The following is a 20,571-nucleotide window of genomic DNA, read 5'->3' as shown; positions in this document are numbered from 1 at the left end:
CAGGAACAGAATGAAGGTGAGCGGGAAAGCAAATGGGGGCATTTCTTTGGCAAATCTCTACAAAGGCTATCGTCCTTTGACAACATTTGCAACGAAAGCAGTCGATACGAGGCCAATTTTTTACTTTCAGTTTCTTTCTTTTGTGAGGAGGCGCTTGCCACAGCACTTAAAGGAGAGGAAAAACAAGCGCTCTCTCGTGGGGGGCGAGGATCACTCCTTGAAGAAGGGGGAGAAAAGGAAGAGACGCGGAAGCGAGTTGGCAAGAAGGAGGCAGGTAGACGGCGTGGACCTCGGCGAGTTCTCTGCTGGGTGCGATTGCCCAGCAGAATTAGAGCAGAGCCACATTTTCCTCCTAGCCTTGTAGACTGCTAAGGCTATCTCTGCGGTGTCCTCACCACAGCCTTCTAACGACTTTTGTGAGAGCAGGGACAACAGCGCCCTGTCATCATTTACAGGTGAACAGGAAGAAGGCTGTGGTGGCATGACGAGTGGGAGGAACGCGATTCGGGGAGTGACCTGCCGGACTCGAACGTTTGGGAAAACTCAGCTCCGAGCCCCATCTTCCCCATTGATGACGAGGCACGTTTCAATCGATACTGGCCACGGCGTGTCGTTCAATTGTTGCAGCACCGGCATCGACAAGGGCATCCTGTCCAGCGCATTGAGCCTGGCGCACCAAGCCAGCTCCCCGACAGCAACCCGCATGTCAGCGCGAACTCGTCTTAAGGAAGAACTTTGTTCTTAGAGCGTTCACTCTTTGGAATAATCATTAAACACGATTAGTGTAATGTTCATTTTGCATATTGTTATTTATCCGTGCCGTAAATCTGCGCTGTCCTTTTCTGATGAAAACCGCATTGCTTTTTTTCCGGCAGGCAAAATTTTATACCCCTCAGTACAAAAAACCTGCTTCGCGAAAATGGCGTCCGCGACATGACTCCCTACTAAATTTCCCGAGAATCGAGGAGAAAGGTGTGGCGGAGACGAGAGATTATGATGCAGGAGATAGAGTTGGAGAGATAGTTGGCAGTCGTAACAGCGCGAGATATCGTGGTAGCTGAGCTCAAGGAAACAGCTAGAAAAAGAAGCAAATGCCGCCCAACAGGAAAGAGCACTTGCGAGGCCAGCTGAAATTCGCAAAATTGATCTGAACGCGATGCGCTAGACAGCAAGATTTTCCTTGCTGAGGAGAGAAAATTGCAAGGAGGAATTACATACTTGTACGGGATGGTGCAAAATAGGAACGTAGCCTCCATGAGGAAACATGCAAAACAGGGAGCATCGAACCCGAGAAATGTGCGAGAGACGTCACGAGAGTCGCAGACTGAGATGAGGCCGCGTGGTTCAGAAAAAGAGGCAAATATTGCCAGTGCCTGAACGCTCAAAGGACAGGGGCGTGCGAAGCGCACGCTTATTTGTTACCAAGCATGGCACGGTTGCAGACGCACCACGTGCGCACGAATGGAAGGTGCCAGGAGAGAGAAAGGGTGAGCCGCTATGTCTAGAGTGACCTACCCATCTGGAACCGCACCTTCTGACCGAGATATTCGAGGTTAACAAGGGCTTCGAGAAAATGGCAGGGAAAACTGCAAGAGCTAGTGGTGCACAAAAAATTGCGGTAGCACGCATCAAACGTCGAACGTACTGCCTCGAGATACACGTTTCTGCCCTTCAAAGGCGTGCTAAACAAGCTGAAGCAGAAATATCTGCCAGCTTGGTTTATGAGAGTGAGGAACAAATGAAATGTAGACAAAGTGTCATGTGTCAAGCAAAAAACAGAAAATGAAGACTGTTGCAGGAACCATGCAAGCCCTGATTGAGCCGAAGAAATGGCTAGAGTCAAGACTCTCAGAATAGTAGCGCAGGTCGCGAAGTAGCTGATTCAGACCAATGCTCTCGAGCGCGGCAAAACGCTTGAACAAGCTTCCGGATGGCAAGGTACTTTGTAAAGTCGGGAAACCTAGGTTTCGAAAGGACCAAAGTGACCAGGTTTCGTGCCTCAGGCGCGTGAGCGATGCGAGCACAGCCGTTCTTCACAGCCAAGCGGGCAACACAGTGAAAAGTGGTGATTGTAAGCGCCACAAAAAAGTGAAAATGAAATCGACGACCATCGAACTGGTATGAACTCACGGAATCTAGTTGGCTGTAAATCGGATGCCTCGAGGAAAAGGACAGATTTGTAAATACTTCATTTTAAGAAAGAAAAGTGGTAGATTGTTGTGTAAAAAATTAAATGGTTGTACTCTGTGAAATTGGTGCGGGCTACTTGAGCCGCCTTGAATCGATGGCAATCATCTGGAGTGTGGACTATTTTCGTACAGTGGTAATTTGGTTTTTTGGTGTAGTTACAAATGTGTTCGTAGGTATGGTTAGCACAATCTTGGTTGTTTAAAGTACGCGATGCTTTTGTGGAAGACCCGACAACAACCAAACGCACGCCGCAGAGCTTCACAGCCCGAATAGCTCGGTCGAGCTGGACGTGAGGGCATCACACCACCACAGATCAAAAGCTCGCATAGTGCGGTAAATCCTCCAGCCTGATAAACAAGGCAGAAAGCGACTTTCTGGATGGTTTGAACAAAGACTCACCGTCCAAAGTGATGAACAGAAATTCGCTATTGAAGGCATATTCCTAACTTGCGCCTAATCAATAATAACGCAAAATACGCCACCACTCACCAACCGTGCTGCATGTAAAATACAACTCAATAGGAATGTTTTGAGGTATTCGTAATGAGTTAAATAATATGCAAATTAGGTCATGGCAGAATGCTCCTTCCGTCTTTACATCCTGAACTCACGCGGCTTTCTTAAGTGTCTGTGGTCCGCTCATACAACCATTTCCATTTCAAAATGCGTAAAAAGGTTACGGTATCCGACCCCTCTACGGAAGCCGGCCAAAGCACATATTCTCCTTCAGTAACCACCACGCTGCACTCGGCTTGTTCATGGACCTGCGAAAAAATTGAACAGAAAAAATTAGGCCTACCTCCCCTCGCGGGAACCCTGGTGTGATGCGACGCTGAAGCGGGTGCCGTTGGGTGTTTCCGTTGGGTTGATTAGTCGAATTGGGTGAAACGCGCAGTGAACGTGAATTTGCGTCTTCATCACATCGTTGGGTTCCACTCGAGGGGAAGCGGGCGTAATTTTTTTCACGTTTGACCATGCATACATGCAAACGAGAGTCGTTGTTTAGGTGGTATGTTGCTGGTATTGAATCGCGGCATGCCATTCACTCCATGAACCGTCGCATCAACCAATCGTCGGGTATTGCGAGAGCAAGCGCAAGCGCAAGTGCGGATGACCGTCGACTGAAAGACTGCCGGAGCGCGGTACTCAGCTTATTTATTTGCAGCGCGCCCGAAGGAGAGGATAGGGCTTAGAGAGAGTACTGCATATGCGCAGGCCGCGAACAGCGCCGAGCGCACCACCGCGCTCAGCGCCGCGCGTGGCCGCAGATGTTTGGGAGAGAGTGTTCGCTATCGCAGTGAAGATAGGAGGCGAGTGGATGGGAGAGGCGCAGCTGTGCGGACAACGACGGACGCAGGAAGGACAGGGCTGCTAGCAAGAGATGTTCCTCTCAGCGTCACATCTAAAAATCCCCAATGCCAAAAAAACTATGACATACCTGAGCAAAAACATAGCTGAGCATGCCCAGCGAGGCTTTTTGTATGGGCAGTGGCGCAATGGTGTTAGACAACTATGCCTCGCCTCCTGCCTAAACTCGGTTACCTTTGGCAGCCGGAGTCATCTCCGCGCCACTTTCGAAGCCGGCAGTCGTTGTGGTAGAATCCGAAAAGGATGAGAGCGACACGGCTTTTGTGGGTTCCGCTTTAGGTACTATGAGCTCTCAGGCCTAGGAGGAGAGAGACACAAAGGGACGCCCCGACGTTCTCATTCTCACTCAGTGCACACTCGGCAATGGCGACGAAAATGAAGGGCACTGAAACCATGCTTCCATAGACGCCTGTTTATTGGTAACCCAAAAGACATCTGAGGCTATATCGATATCGTAGGTATCTGCTGGCATGGCAGATCAAGGAATGACGTGAGATTTCCATATAAAGAGAGAAGACCTATAACCAACCTAAGGTAACAAAATTACAGAAAAATGCTTAAAGACGCACCTGCACATGCAAAACCACCTGTCGCTTTAAAAATGTTTATTTAGAAAAGACATCAGTGATGAAGCGCTTGGCACGGGGATATCAATCAGTGCATAGAAGCAACAAAGATAAACTGCACGCGCCGTGGTCGCGGAGATCGCGAAGAAAAAAGACGAAGTATAAAAGGCGAGGGTGGGAGAGGTGGCGAGTCCTGGAGGCACGTGGAAGCCTGATCGCACACGATAATTTTGGATCAAGACACTTCGGGCAAATTCGAGCCGTTGTGAGTAATAAAGATGAATAGCAGCGTCGGCAAGCTGATGGCGTTTCGCCAGAAACCAGCGCATCGCTTCGCCTGACACCAGCTCTACCGACCACCGGACCGAACCTTGCGCACCGCTGCATTCAAGGACATTCACCTCACCCATGTGCGTGAACTGTTTTATTCAAACGTTTTCGATATGAACAATTCTGACTGTTTCGGTTTGCAATTTGTTGGGCAAATACTCTTGCCTTTATCCCGGGAATATATTTGTTTCTTGTCCCTAGCCTAATCGCCTCGACTCATCTCTTCCGGATTGGCAGAGGTTATACTTGAGGTTATACCATCTTTACCAACAGATTGTACTTATACCATTTGCAGTTACAATTCATCATTCGTTCCGAGATCCTTTGACATAATTTGTAAGGGTTTCTTTCTAAAATGTTGGCTGATGTCGCGTGCCGAAATACATTTCGATTTATTTTTAACAAATGGCTACCCAAAAATGAAGGGCACTGAAATATAGGTTCCATAGACGCCGTTTTATTGGTAACCGCAAAGACATCTGAGGATACATCAATATCAGAGGAATCTGCTGGCATGGCAGATCAAGGAACAACAATAGATTTCCATGTAACGAGAGAAGACATATAACCAACCTAAAATGGGCCACTTATCTGCTCCTTTCGGTGCAAATGTCGTCAAAAAATGATAGTCCTTGTAGACATTCACCAAGAAAATGCCCCCTGTTGCTTTCCCGCTCACCTTTCATTCTGTACCTGTACCGCCGCGCTCATCTCAAGGTAAACACACCTATGGTTTGCTCAAGGCCATGTGAATTTATCGCGTTCCATGGCCAAAGGCCGGGTTCCTCGCTGCCAGCGTTGCAGCACGGCGGTGACGCGCATGAATCGATGCGGCCGACTTCAAGGTTTAGAAAACCGCGTGGCCGTGCTCCACGTGCGTTCCAAGTAGAACGTGGAGCCAATCTAGTAGCACAACCCCTTGACCCATACCTCACTGAGGGTGCCTGCCAAGATCTTTGAGTACATCATCATCATCATTTCTTGTTGCTGTGGTTGCGTGATTTTACATATTCTCCAGGAGATGTAGAATGTCATTTGCTATCGAAAAACCAAGCATTCATTTTTTAAGTGAAGGACACAGTAAATATTCCTTGTGTACTAATTTCCTGTCTTATATTTGCGTAATGTCCTGTTCTTGTTCAACAAATTTGAGAATCATGAACATAAAAATCGGGACTAGATGTTTACCTTTGGCCGTGAGTGTATAAGACTGTTGCGCAATATCGAATTTGCTTTGGCCGGGAGGCTGAATTGAGCCACCGACAGACAGACAGACAGATAGACAGACAGACATACAGACAGACAAAATTTTCTGGGTTTAATTACCCCAAGAAAGACTATCGTCTTTGAAAGAGTACTGTTATTGACTAATTACTACCCAGGGACTGGCCTTCAGTTGTAATTCCTTCTCAAGATGTGTGGAGGCTTGTCGATTGAGCATATGCATTGATATGCGTTGTGTTTCACATGACAATGTTTTAATTAGAAGTTTGCTTAAAAAATTGTGCTGACAGCATAAAAGAGAATTTTAGAACCTTGACCAATCTTGACTCGAAGATCGGTAATACTGTCTTTCAATTATCAAATAAAGATACCTATGGGATGGCTGTTATTATTGGTTTGTATGGAAAACTCTATTATTTCTGATTGTGTGGAAGAAGCGGCCAGGCACAATCACCATTGTTACCCTGCTTGTGTTCACTTCCGAAGCGAGATAGAGAGAGAAACAACATCTTTATTGGCCTGCGTTCAAGCCCTCGTTGTAGGGGCAAACCTACTGCCTATTACCTCGCACCCCCCTCGAGGGAGATGGAGGCGTTGGTTTCGGCCGCTGGCTTTCGATGGCCGCGAGCGCGAGCTCGACAGCCATCTTCTGTACCCCACAGTCCGCACTCATGATCGCGCAATCAATGCGCGGTGGAAGCACGGTCACTTCGTCCGTATTAGTAGTCTCTTGCCTTGATTGTTGTCCGCAACCCCACAGCATGTGCTGCATGGTGGCCCTCTCATCCCCCGCACAACACACACGCGTCCGATTGGTAGAGCTCGGGGTACACGTGCTTAGCGAAGTTCTCGCTTCGGAAGTCCATAGTGCTACAGGTGCGGGCAATCTGGACTTCCGAAGCGAGAACTTTCATATGTACTTCCTACCTTCTCTTCTAGTCCCTTAGTTCGTTCTTTGACTACACAAATTTTGTTTCATTTTTTATACTTCCATCGAGTAGTTGGCCTCCCTCTGCTACTATTTCTGTTTCTCCGTAGCCACCTTTCTACGCCAAATGGTCTATCGATTGTGAGTTGTTTACAATTTGCGCCTAGATCATGCAGATTTCCCCCTCTCCCCATGCTCAAATTGTTTGTCAACTCCACATATCTCTATATTGGAACAATTCTAATCCCTAACATATTGAACGCATGCCTATCTGCTCTGAAAGAATAATGCAGACGCCATGATAGTGCATCCTGTGTATTGTTTCATTAATCTCCGTTAACTGACAATGATAATATTTTGAGATAGGGAATGATTTTGGTATATTTATTGTGCCTAACATACAACGCAGTTCTTTGAGAAAGTGATCACGTAGTCACTAAAACGATCTTGCACACAGGTTTCTCACAGGGCGTCAATCTGAAAAAAAATGAGTCCTTACATTCCTCTGTGTAATTACGAAGTTATGACTAAATTAAAAGCTCCATTTGTACGTTTTCCCTAACCATGTCTCGGTATTGCATAACGTGCAACGTAGCTAGTCGAACAACCAATTTAGCCTTGGCCAATCACCATTGAGGGATCCTGCCAAGATTTCTGAGTACATTATTATCATCATCAACTTTAGTTGCTGCGGTCGCGTGATTTTTCATATGCGGCAGTAGATGTAGAATATAATTTGCTATCGGAAATGAAACATCCATGAATTTTAAATAAAGGAACACGGCAAATATCTCTTGTGTACTAATTTCCTGTCTTATATTTGCTAATTGTCTTCATGTTGTTCAACAAAGTTGACAAGTATTATCATATGAACCGGGCCTAAACATTTACCTTCGGCTCTGAGTATTTAGGAATTTTTTATTTGCGGTAGAAAGAAAGTGGAGCGTTGGGCGAGTTGGTTGCTGCTGACTAATGAACTCGTACTTCTAGCGAACTTTAGCACAGCACCAACAAAGGAAAAAGGAAACACACGCTAGACTTCAACTTGGTTTATGCAAAAAGGAACAGTAAAACACGCATACAATTACATGTTTCGAAAAAAAAACAAAGAAACATATGATTCCGCAGAAATGAAACGGCACAAGGTTTACACTCGCTCTAATCACTTTTCCATTGATGCACAAACAACGCCGTGTCACATTACAGCACATGATCTTCATCGAAACGTGTGCACACAGTCGCTGATTGCGCATGATCATGGGACACCCCCTCTCGTACCTAAAAGTCGATTTCACTTGTTGAAAGTGCGAAAGATGGGGCACTGATGGAGTTCGCGCCCTCCCTGTTAATCAAAAAAGCTTCTCTATCAGTTTGAGAACGACTTCTAAAGACTACACTTGCCTGCATGAATTTGTGCGTACACCCGCACCTACAACAATGGTCAGCAAAGTGACCAGCTCCCCTCTGCGCCACTCAAAGCTGCGCGATGCTCCATCAGCCTATCGTTGAAGCACCTACCTCAATCTTGGTGCCTTAAGGATACCTCTGTTATTAAGGTATGCAGATGTGTGGACGATGTTTTGTTGTCATGTAGCATATTGAGCATGATGACCGAGGGAGGATGGTTGCGGATGTGCCCCGCATTTTCGCTGAGTGTGCAGAGGGTCTGAAGTTCACACACGAGATGCCGGAATCGGGTGTTCTGTAGTTTTTGGACGTGCGCCTGCTCCTTGGTGATGACAAGCCATGGTGGCAGTATGCTCCTCGTAGCCAAAAGGCATCCTCTCTTACCTGTCGGCCCACTCAAACCTCGCAAAGCGGGGAATAGCAAAGAATGTATGATGATGGTTGGATGTTTATGGCGCAAGGCCAACTGGGGCAAAGAGCGACAAAACAATAGTCATATATCAGGGGTGAAACCTTAAACACTAAGTAAAGTCAGTAAAAACAAAAGTAAAAATCACAAAACGACAATGAGCATGGCTGGTGTATAGGGCCAGATTTCATGATGCGTGATAGGAAATGAGGTTTAAAAACTTGACCTCTGACAAATACTCACACACACGTTTCACAGAAACAATGGCATCGTCATCTAGAAAAAACAATGGATGTAGGGGAATATGTTGTCTGTAGAGTTCTCTGAAGTGTTTGTGTCGTGTTGTGTGAAGTGCCTTGCATGTGATTAGTATGTGCACTACGGATAGGACTTCTCCGCACCTGCTGCACTGGGGTCTAGAAGATCCCGTCAGCAGATACCAATGCGTCGCATGGGTGTGCCCTATCCGCAGCCTACCCAAGGCGACTTCCGTGTGTCTGTTGCGTGAGTCAGCTGTGTGCCGTCCCAAGTGTGGCTTTATTACATGTAGTTTGTTGTCTGCCTGTTCGTCCCAGTGTGTTTGCCATGTTCTGCGCAGGCGTTGTCTTATGTGTGGCTTGAGGCCTGTGTAGGGTACGGTTGTTAAGTCTACAGTGTTCCTGAGTGCAGCAGCAGCAGCCCTCTCGTCTGCCAACTCATTCCCAACGATCCCACCGTGTCCTGGAACCCAGCAGAGGAGCAGCTGATGCTTCTTTGCATACACAGACATGATAGTGTTAAATACAAGATTAACTATGTGTTTTTTTGGGGGTGTATGCGATGACAGTGCGCGAACAACACTCAAGGAATCGGTGTAGATGATAGACTTCGGAATTTGATTTTCAAGTATGTGTCGTACAATCAGCAAAATTCCTTACGCTTCTGCTGAAAAAATTGTCGTGTGGACGCTCATGGTTCTGGCTGCACTAAAATTCGGACCATGACCAGCGCAGGAGACCATAGTGGAGGTTTTAGACTTGTCACTGTAAAATTGTGCAAGTGGGTATTTAAACTGCAGAGACAGAAAGTGCTGCAGTATTTCAGCTCGCGGTACACGATTTTTGTCAAGTCTCATAAAAGAAAGGTCGGAGGACACAGGACGAAGTTTCCAAGGAGGTAAAATGTCTGAAAAGGTTGATCTGTACACATCTAAAAACGAAGCGCTATGATCCGAGGCTCGCTCTCTCACTCTAAGTGAAAAGGGCAGAGGAACGGATGGGCGATTTACAAAAAGAACAGATGTGGATGTGTCGTTAAAAACAGCATAACAAGGATGGTTATTCAGCGATGAAATTTTAAACGCATAAATTAAGTCCATGTACGTCCGTTGGTTCTCAAGGCTCCACTTATTACACTCGGCATACAGACTCTCGACAGGGCTTGTGCGAAAAGCACCCGACGCAAGACGTAGCCCCAAGTGTAGCACTGGGTCAAGCATTCGCAACGCTATTTTAGACGCCGACCCATATACCACACTGCCATAGTCTAAACGAGACCCAACCAAAGCAGTATAGAGCCGTAGTAGGAGTTCTTTGTCGGAACCATATGATTGATGGGAGAGAACCTTAAGTATATTCATTGTTTTTAGATGTTTATGTTTAAGTTCCTTGATGTGTGGAATGAATGTGAGTTTCTGGTCAAACACAACACCTAAGAACTTGTGCTCCTTGTTCACAGGAAGCGACACCCCATTAAGAGTAATGTCTGGGTCCGGATGGACCCCGCACTTCCTGGAGAACACAACGCAGGAGCTTTTTGCAGGATTCAATTTAAACCCATACTTGTCTGCCCAGCCGGCTAGTTTCTTGACACCAAGCTGGACTTGACGTTCGCATATTGACATATTACATGATTTAAAAGATATTTGCACGTCGTCTACATACATAGAATAAGAGATTGTTGGTGGCAGTGCCTTTTAAAGAGAGCTCGTCTTTACTATGAAGAGAGTGCAACTCAACACGCCACCTTGCGGCACGCCATTTATTTGGACGTGAACCTTTGAAAGTGCACAACCAACTCGTACTCTGAACGTTCTCTCCGACAAATAACTTACAAGGGTGTTCAACATATTACCCGAAACACCGAATGACCTGAGGTCACTAAGGATTCCATAACGCCAAGCGGTGTCGTAGGCCTTCTCGAGATCGAAAAAGACTGTTACACAGTACTGGTTATGCACGAAGGCATCCTTGATGTATAAGTCAAGTGCAACCAGTCGATCGTTTGTCGATCGCCGCACCCTAAAGCCTGCCTGGCAGCTCTCGAGAAGACCATTGTACTCGAGGAAGTACACGAGCCTACGATTGATCATCTTCTCGAAGAGCTTGCACAGGCAGCTCGTCAGGGCTATTGAACGGTAACTTGAGGGGGACGACGGGTCCTTTCTCTCCTTCAAGAAAGCCACTACAATGGCCTCTTTCCAAGAGTGTGGAATGTGCCCCGAAAGGCATAGTTTATTATATAGATGTAGAAGTGCTTCAAGTGTGTCTGCGTGTAGGTGTTGTATCATTGTGTATGTAATGTTGTCTGGGCCTGGAGCTGAGGGTTTACACGTGCTCATAGCAGCCCTCAGCTCATGTAGTGAAAACAGCGAGTTGTAAGAAGTCTGTGATTTGTTGTTGTCGTGTAGGGACTTCTTTTCACAATAGGCTTTATGTTTCAGGAAAGTGTTCGTGTAACACGCTGAACTGGACACGTGCTGGAAGTGTTGTGCGAGTGGGTCAGCCTGGTCTTCCAGTGTGTCCCCTGTTGTACTAACCAGGGCCAGGTCGTGTGTCTGTTGTCATTTGAGTTTGCGTATACGTGTCCATACCTTGAGTGTGTCTGTGTACGAGTTTATAGATGTTATGAATGAGCGCCAACTATCTTTTGTTGCCTCACGGCGCACACGTTTTCCGAATGCCTTGGCCCGTTTGAACAAGAGGAGGTTTCCCGACGTGGGGTACCGATGGAGGATACCCCACGCCTTGTTCTGGGCCCCTCGCGCCCGCCTACAGTCCTGATTCCACCACGGCCTCCGCTGGTTGCGCGGGGCACTAGAGGCGTCGGGAATGGACGTTTCGGCGGCGTCGAGGATGTGTGCCGTGAGGAGTTGTGCGGCTTCATCTAAATGTAGGTGCTTATAATTGTGTATTGTAGTTTGGATGTCTCTGTAAATGTGTTCCAGTTAGCTCGTGCTTTATTGAACCTATTACGGGAAGATGAACTGCTTGGGCCTTTACCTACGTATGTAAGTGAGGTGGGGAAGTGGTCACTGCCATATGGGTCAGTTCCGACATCCCACTCGAGAAGAGGAAAGGGAACTGCGGAGCCAATGGCCAAGTCAAGACATGAGTATGTGTTGTGTCCTATGTTATGATATGTAGGCTGTTTATTGTTGAAAAGGCATGCTCCAGAGGATGTAAGAAACCTCTCTATCAGGCGACCCCAGGCATCCGTACGAGAAGAGCCCCAAAGAGAATTGTGAGCATAAAGGTCGCCTGTTAGAATGTATGCTTCGGGCAGCTGGTCAACCAGCGCCTCGAAGTCAGAGCTCGAAAGTGTAACATCAGGAGGAATGTATAGGGAGCGTACCGTTATCAACCTATTAAACATTATTAAGCGTATTGCTACAGCCTCAAGGATTGTGTTTAAAGTGACAGGGTGGCATGCTAAGTATTTCCGGACGATTATGGCCACACCGCCAGAAGAGTGTGTGCAGCCATCCCTGCCTTTCCTGTATACCAGGTAACTATTCAAGAAATTTGTATGTTTAGAATTGAAATGTGTTTCGTGAACACACATTACACTTGGCTGATTGGTATGCAGAATCTCATACACGTCGTCAAGATTATTCATAAGGCCTCCGCAGTTCCATTGAACAATATTTTCTCTTCCCATTATTTAATGTGAGAGCTACTGGAGTGTGTATGTTTAAGTGTCGTCTTTCGGGGCTGCGGCTCTTGGATTGGGCTTTTTGGGCGGCGTATCTGTAGGCTTGGACGTCGGAGGCCGCTCCTTGCGCTGCGTTGCAGGCAAGAACGGCACGACGACCATCTCGTCGTCCGATGTCCTGGGTGTGCCCGTGGAACCGGGCCCTTCGTTTCAGCCGCCACCACCGCTGGTGTCGGGGGCACCAGAAGTGGCACGGGCGGTGCGGTGGCGGTGTGAGCCGGTGCGGGGCCCGTGGTGTGCATGGCACCCTCCAACGCACTGGAGGATAGGGAGGCAGAGACGGAGTGGCACCGGTCCCGACGAAAGAGGTTGCCACCACAACAGCTGCTGGCACAGCGAGCGGAGTGGTGCCGGGCTGGGCTGCCTCAGGCACCCCAGGGCGCGGGGGGGGGCGGCCACGGGACCAATTCCGATTCGCGGTACTGGTTCCCCGCCGAGACCAGACGCCGCTCCGCCCTCCGGCGAGCCGCGTCGGCGTACCTGCCCAGGAGGAAAGAGGCGAACCTCTTTCGCGCCTCTGGGAAGGTGATGTTCTCGTTTACTTTCAAGGCAAGGATCTGTTTTTCTTGTTTGAATTTTTCGCAGCTCCTGGAATAGGCAGCGTGCGGTCCCTGGCAGTTCGCACAGGTGAAGCTCTCGAATTCGCATTTGTCGGTTAGGTGATCGTGTGCTGCACATTTTGCGCACGTCGGTTTACCATGGCAAGAGGTTGTGCCGTGCCCAAACCGCTGACACTTGAAGCAGCGGCGTGGGTTTGGCACGTAGGGTCGGACCGACCATCTCATGAAGCCTGCGTTGACCGACTCAGGAAGTGTTGAGCGGTCCAATGTCAAGATTATGTGCTTAGTAGGTATTATTTGGTCGTTTCGGCGTATCGTGATTCACCGCACTGCTGTCACGCCCTGATCGCGAAGGCCGTCGACCAGATCTGCTTCAGTCTCATTTATTAGATCTCTATCAGAGATGGCGCCCTGGCAGCTATTCAGACTGCGATGGGGCGTGATCTTGATGTCAACGTCGACCATGCGCGTTTGCTTCAAGAGGTTACAGGATTGTTGTTTGTTTTGGACTTCAATTTGGACTTCTCCGGTTGTGAGCTTTTTAGCCTTGTACGATTTGCCTACAATGCCTTCAAGAAACTTGGAAATGAGAAAGACAGACTGGGAAGTGATGGATCTTCATTTATCTAGGAATTCCATTACCAGGAAGCCCGAGAAATTATCGGGCTTTGGAATGGAGATCGAAGACAAAGGAGGAAAAGATACGTTGGTGCGGCCCCTTTTCAGGGACCGATCATGGTTGGAGATGAGTTTGAAAATGCCATATGATACATTGAAAAGCAGGGAGACTGGGGCACTTTCTTCTTTGACCCTACCATGGTAGTCAAAGAGGTCCCGGAGCTCCCTGCCTGGTAGACAGGCAGAGAGCCCATCGGCCGGAGGTTGACCAAGGCTCCGAGGTTTCATCACCGTTAGAGGTTTCTACCCTTCATCTTAAAAACACATCACCACGGTAGGGCACAGCTTATGTTGGGGGGCTCGGGGTCTGCGGTATCGCCAGTACCGTCACCAAGATTACTAAAGGTGCCCCGTGCGGGGATAGCAAAGAATGTAATGAGGGCGGCGCTCACCAGGTCCTGCCCGCACAAAATGCAGGCAAGCTTGCTGCAGCAAACTGAAAGATTGCTAATAGCTGGTTATCCATAAGAAATAGTGGTTTCTGTGGTGGAGGGCTTTTTGAAGGAGGTGAAGAGCGATAAGTAACCAGGTGTGGATGGCCTAAGACAGAGAGCCCCTGTCGTGGCTGTGCCATACGTGCACCAGGTGTCCAACCGCCTGAAGAAGGGCGTTGGAAAGTGTGATGTGCAGGTGGTTTTCTCGGCTCCAGAGGAGCTTTCCAAGATGGTGTTAAAGGCGTCTGAGCCATGAAATAAGCTATGCTGCGTCTCAAAACATGCAACAACGTTTGGGGAATGCACGACGAGTGCGGGTGGCGGGATTCCTTTGGACTGCAGACGGTGCTACGTCAGTCAAACGGGCAGGTGCCTTTACAATAGGCTGAGGGAGCATGGCGCAGCTGTGAGTGCGCAGATGGGAGCAGGCCACCTTGGTGACCATTGCCGTAGGTGCCGGTTTAAACGAGGTCTGAACCCAATCTGGGCTGGGTGGTACCATTGGAAGGTGTCCAACCACCAATGAAGGCAGGCTGCCAGGATGCGCTCCAAAAGCTTGCAAAGCCTGGACGTCAAGGCGATTAGGCGCAAGTTGGGAAGATGGTCGGGGGACTTCCCTGGCCTTGGTATAGGCACAATATCTGCGTGAAGCCACGTAAGTTTTGTTTGGACGTCAGTTTTGTTTCTACACCTATTTTAGTGTATTTGTTTTGTGTATAACTTCGTGCGTGTGCTTGCGTTGAAGTGGGCTGCTAAGACTTGGTGGTGTTGTGGATTGCACTCAAGAACTTTTTCGTATGAACACAGAACCTATTCCCACTTAAACATAACTTTTTCTTTCTTGGAATATTTGTCGCTCCCCAACAACTTTCTTAAACCCGGGGTCATTGTGATGAGGTGCGGGTGGATGACAGAGAAGAAAAGGACAGCCAGAGAGCAGCCGCACAGAGGCTGCAGAAAAATCGAATCAGACTGGCGTTTAGTGCATGCCTGTGACGCACTGGGGCCGAGAGCGCGGCCCTTTTATTGTGTTCGAGTGAAAACCTGCCTAGCAAACACTACTGTGTCCGAGAGCCTTCCGCCAAGAGCCTTGAGGCCTTGAGCCGGTGACGTGCTGGGCGATGGAGCGCGGGTTCGTGCTACGCCCTCTTGCACTGACCAATGTGCCAGTTCGACGATGCCTGCGCGATATTCTGTCCCTGCATGCGACATGGCGTAGAGCCGGTCCTCAAGCGAGGCATAGCGTGACGTCTCGGTTGACCCCACCCACGTGGTGACGGCGAACCACCGGGAGTATAATAAACCCAGTAGGACGTTTTATTCCTTTTTCCTGGAAGAGCTTCATATCAGCCGGTGAATCTTTAAAGTGGCTTGCTTTACTTTTGTATTCTAGCTTCCTGCCGCCATCTCCTATTTTTGCTTGCGTATATGGATAAAGCAACGTTTACTCGTGCTCTCACTGACCGTTCACACCTGACGTTCGCGCCAATCAGTGGCCTTTTCTTAGCATTCACGCGGTTTCTCATTGGATCGTCAGACGTTTCGTTGTACTGGCATGCTTTTCAGCACACTTTTTGTGCTGAAGTCAACATCGGCAATCTTTGGAAAAGCGACCTTGCTTTCGATAACGAAAACATTGATTTTTTTGGGGACGAGGTCTGTGTTTTGTGTGGTGTTGCAATCGTCGCAGTCGCAGACAGCTGAACGATGCTCAGAAAAGTGGCCGAGCCAACAGCATTGAGTGCTGTTCACTGGACTCGCAATTTTGTGTTCACGTTCTGAAGCCGCTCTTGTCTATTTGGCTATTACTCAGTACCAGCAATATCCCGTTTCCTATCAAGGGGTTCTTCCTCTACTGCTTCACTACACTGGGCTTGTTCAACGATAGACTTGAGAAGCAGCTAAAGATCTTGTTCTGTTTGTGTAGTGCGCTGTTGTGAGTCACCCACAGCTTGAGTGGAGCTGCATGTCGTTTCTGAAGGTGTCAATTCGTCAAAGCATTTCCGAAACTTTAACACCATGTAGGTCGGCAGCACTTTGCCGCAGCATGGTGCAGTAAGTATCAGGAATTGTATAAGTCTCGTTTGTAATCCTACACATACCAAGACATCGTTGTAAAGCTATCAAAGTAGGCGTACACCTCAGGATAATTAAACCTGCTTTAAATACAAATCCTCCTCAGATGATTCCGAAATATTATTATCTGATGAATGAAACACTTGTTTAACGTGCCAATTGCGTATTTGTAGCATTTCTGTTAACCTCTAATGCAGAAAAAGCCAATGCGGCTGCTCCCGTAACGACGATGCACCGGTAGTTGAGTTGGTCTGCAGTTTGGATGTCGTCGTTTATCGGCGCCGATTGCAAACACTGCATCCCGAAACACTGCCAGCTTTTACAGTTTATGTCAAACTTCGCAAACCCAAGATGACGAAACTTGGACTTTCTGGTTGTCGGTGGCTGGCAGCTTCTAGGGCGTACAGGTCAGAATGCGACCGTGCCTTGCAACCGTGAGTGGAATTCCGCCGCGTTCCCGAAGACTTAGCCTCGGTATTTTTCTGAGTCTGGGACCTCCTTCCCAAGCAGGATGTTTAAAATACGTCGAAGACGAGGTCTTCAAGTTTCGTTGATATTTGAAGGAACGGGCTCGACTCATTGAAGCCTGACGCTCACCTCGGACACGAAAAGTCGTGTTTGCCCTCGCATTGCTTCATTATCTTCTTTTATTACGCCATCCAGTTACCAGCATAGGCTTTGGAGACTTCGGAGTAGGCGTGTAATTGCCGTCAACTGACCGCCGGGGTGCTTGGTGAAGGACATAGGTGTTACGCGAGTTCACAGGGTTTGCGGAGGTCCTTTCGTGTATGAGGTTGGTATTGTTTTGTCGTCCCGGGTTTGGCGCCATGAAGTGGGCCTCTATGTGCTCCCGCAGTTAAGCCGTCGTGAAAAAGTGCCGATCAGACGTAAACTTTGATGAGGGCTGGAGGCGGATGCAGTGCCGGAGAGTGCCTCCGCTTCGTAGGTACGGATGAATCGGATGATTATGCCATGTCATCGGCTACAGCGTGAAAGAGGAATAAGTTCTAACAACCTGATTCCTCGTTCTGCCTCATCTACCCTGACGACCCCCACTCCTACAATTCAACCCCCGAGGTCAAGAGGCCACACTTGTCAAAGTTCTTGTGATACTCAGCCAATTTGGTCTTCTCCACAGTCCTAAGTTCGACTTCGGCGTTGAGGACTACAAATTCCTCAATTATAGTTCAGCGCTGTTGAAAGTCGCTCAGTTCTATTTCATGACACACAAATAAGCGAGTTTTGATCAGGCATCTACCAGCCCGCATCGGCGGAAATGTTAATGCGTCACCATATATTAACACCATGCTGCATTTCTTCTTGAGGCGAAATACTGCAGCCATTCCACAATCTCAAGGCAGCGAATGCATTAATAGTGTATAATGACACCTATGACCATGTGTTCCCAAGCACAAAACAAGCCATCTCAGGCGCGAAGCCTTGTCTTCCCCAGATGCTATGTCCGAGGATCCGTCATGGTTAACATCTCGGACAAGGCGGTCGGCACGGCATTGTAACAGTTCTCTGATGTTAGTGAGCTTCGATAGGCAGATAGGAAAGGAAACCGCAGGTGATAAGTGTGTGGGCATTACCACTTAACCCATTTTTTTGGAGTAAGGTGGTTTTGCATCCACTTTCACAACAAAAGTCTTTATTCCGCTGTACCTTTTTGCAGCACCTCTTATAGTACCAGCGAAACAAGAAAGCTGCGGCATTCCCCATGTCAGCGATAAACCAGTGAGATTGCCACAGAACGTTTTCAGCCGGCACGCAATCGGACAAACAACGACCACATTTTCATCGACTTCTCGCCCACTGCCACCACAATGCGAACCTCTGAAGACCTTCAGCTGAATCTAATACGAAATGTGGCGCTCGCCTTTGAAGACGTCTTGCTTCCTGACTGCAATATGCCACAGATTTGAGGCGCGTACAAGCCCTGTTCTTCCGTAAGTGCCTGGCCGCTAACACGAAGCGTCTTTTCTGCCAGCCGTGCTTTCCCAGCACTGGTACCCGTTAACACAGTGAGACGCCACATTATCTGGTTTAGCTTCCATGACTACGTTCGTCGCTGGTCTTGCGCTTTTCTCAGCTGTCTGAAATTGAAGATTCAGCAACATTGTGGTGCCCCACATTGTCCGTTACCCTCGAAGATGTCCTTTTGAGCCATATACACGACGAAAATGTAAGAGCATTTGTGCTTTGCGAGAACCACCTCTACATTCTAAACTAATTGTATTTCACGTTCAGCAGCTGCCCTGAAGCGGTGACCCTTCCGCACACCATGGCGACGTCGGTCGCGCAATATTTGATCACCCTCTACTCCAGCCGAAGCCGTGTACCTTTCATTATAAAAACCGACCGTTGTTGCAATTTTCAATCAACCTTGCTTCTCAACATAACTCTACTCCTCGGAATCAATAAAAACATGGCTTCGTATGGCGGAATATCTTAGGTGCCATGAAACCTTTTCAGGAAACGGAAGTCTCCTCGTTTGGCTTCAAAATGTACGCACCAATCATCGTGGGGCTTTTTGCGTTGTTCTAAGCATCCGTGCAAGTTTTTAAGTTATTCTTCTTCTGTCAATAGAGACTTTACTTTTGAAAGCAGGGTCCATCTCGTCAAGCCCTCGCCAACCACCTCTGCGTATGGTTGCGACTAAGCCTTCCGCATAGGCAACGCCGTGCAGCATGGCGTCCTAGTCTCCAGTAGCAATCTTCTCGGCGTGTGTACTAACAGACCAACGTTGAGGTGCAAGAATGCCTTTATTTGCCATGACGCCCTCAGCGCTTCTGCTCAACCCTCTTATGACGGTCTGTTTCAATTCATCCAGCATACGCGAAAATTCCACAGGTTGCGCATCAATGACTGACCGAACATGGTGTTGTGAAGCGACTGAACCCTTCATAACTTAACGCTTGCCCCATCCAAACCTGCACCACTGGATACTATTCCCTCCATGACGTGTTCTTCCTCACCTTGTTCGCTTCCAGCGCAAGATTCGCTTCTCGTCGTTCTTGCTATTCTCTATGTTTTCTCGCTACATAAACTGCTCCTTATGTGCGATGACAGACGTTTATGACGATGACCAAACGCTCGAAAACATGGTCAAACGCATGCAGTTTTGGGGACTTGGTGATAAAAATACAATACCAGCGATTCGCTGGCCTAGCAGGTAACAAAAACGTCATCGCAAATAACAGCCAAAGGCGGTTTTTTGATTTGTGCCATGTTTCATCAGTTACTACTTCTTTTCACGAAACTACACAAGGAACCGGTGGCTATTAGAGTACTGATTCATTGCTGACCCTAGTCACGTTCCACAGCTGTAGAACTTCATCGAGACAAACGTTTGCTTCTGTTCAGCAAAGGCTTAGTGAACCAGACAAAGCACCGGAGCTCCCTAATGAGAAAAAATATGCCAATAAAGCCCATTCCAGTCCAGACACTATTTTCGTAACGAGAGGCCGCAGCACGTTTCCACATTGTTGGGTAATGAGTAAGGACCAGCAGAAAAGGCGATATGATGGCTGCTGCACGCTCGAAGAGGCAAGGCGTCTTCTTCCTCACTTGTATTGTGGCATTTATGCGAGATCAGCTGATGGTGCTCTTCAACAGGTTCCCGCCACCAAAAATGAATCAATCGTTTAAATTTTCGCTCTAATTTGAAGCAGTCTTCAAGCAGATTTATGTGTTTTGTTGATCCTCGTAGCCACTCCTTGCCGATTAGTCGCAAAATACAATCTTATTTTTACATTTCTACCGGTATACGTCCGTTTTATTTTTCACATCCATGGGGCCTTAGTCTGGGATGAGTACGACATCGCCCTCCGGTAACTGTGTGCTGCTTGAAGCTTTGTATCACACTGTTGATCCAAGCTGCTTTAGGTAATCATTTCCCCATCTCGCCTAACACTCTTGCTTTATGAGACAACGGCTTCTCCATGCAACTTCCAGGTCGCAGCACTGTTGCTTGCCTAGGGATCCGTGAAGATGCAGGTTGCAGCCGATTAGTTCCGCTGGTGTATAAGAAGTGGCTCATCGGGCTCGCCGTTATCGTATGCAAATGGAAGACTGTTTAGAGCTCCTTCCACCTGTGTTAACACAGAGCGTATTTTCCCAAGACATAAAAATCAATGTTTTCACGCTTCGTACGAGGCGTTCATAAAACCCCCCCAATCCGGAATGGCCTTCCACTTGATTTTGTGCATACTGCCGTAACTGGCCATTGGATTATTCATTATTGCTTCAAGCGGTCTGTTGATCTCTCTATCGACCCGTTTGAAATTCTTGGCATTGTCCGTATATATGACTTCTGGGAGTTCTCTTTGAGCTACTAATATTCGAAACGCTTGTAGGAAACTGTTTTTGGTCACGTCGCCTGTCAATCCTAAGTGAACTCCTCTCGTCACTGCAGAGGTGAAATGAA

The sequence above is a fragment of the Haemaphysalis longicornis genome, unplaced genomic scaffold, assembly GCF_048455015.1.
Source record: "Haemaphysalis longicornis isolate Haplotype H1 unplaced genomic scaffold, Haemaphysalis longicornis Haplotype H1 scaffold_11, whole genome shotgun sequence".
Classification (NCBI taxonomy): Eukaryota; Metazoa; Arthropoda; class Arachnida; order Ixodida; family Ixodidae; genus Haemaphysalis; species Haemaphysalis longicornis.
The sequence above is the reverse complement of the archived record's forward strand: the minus strand, read 5'-3'. Positions refer to the sequence as shown.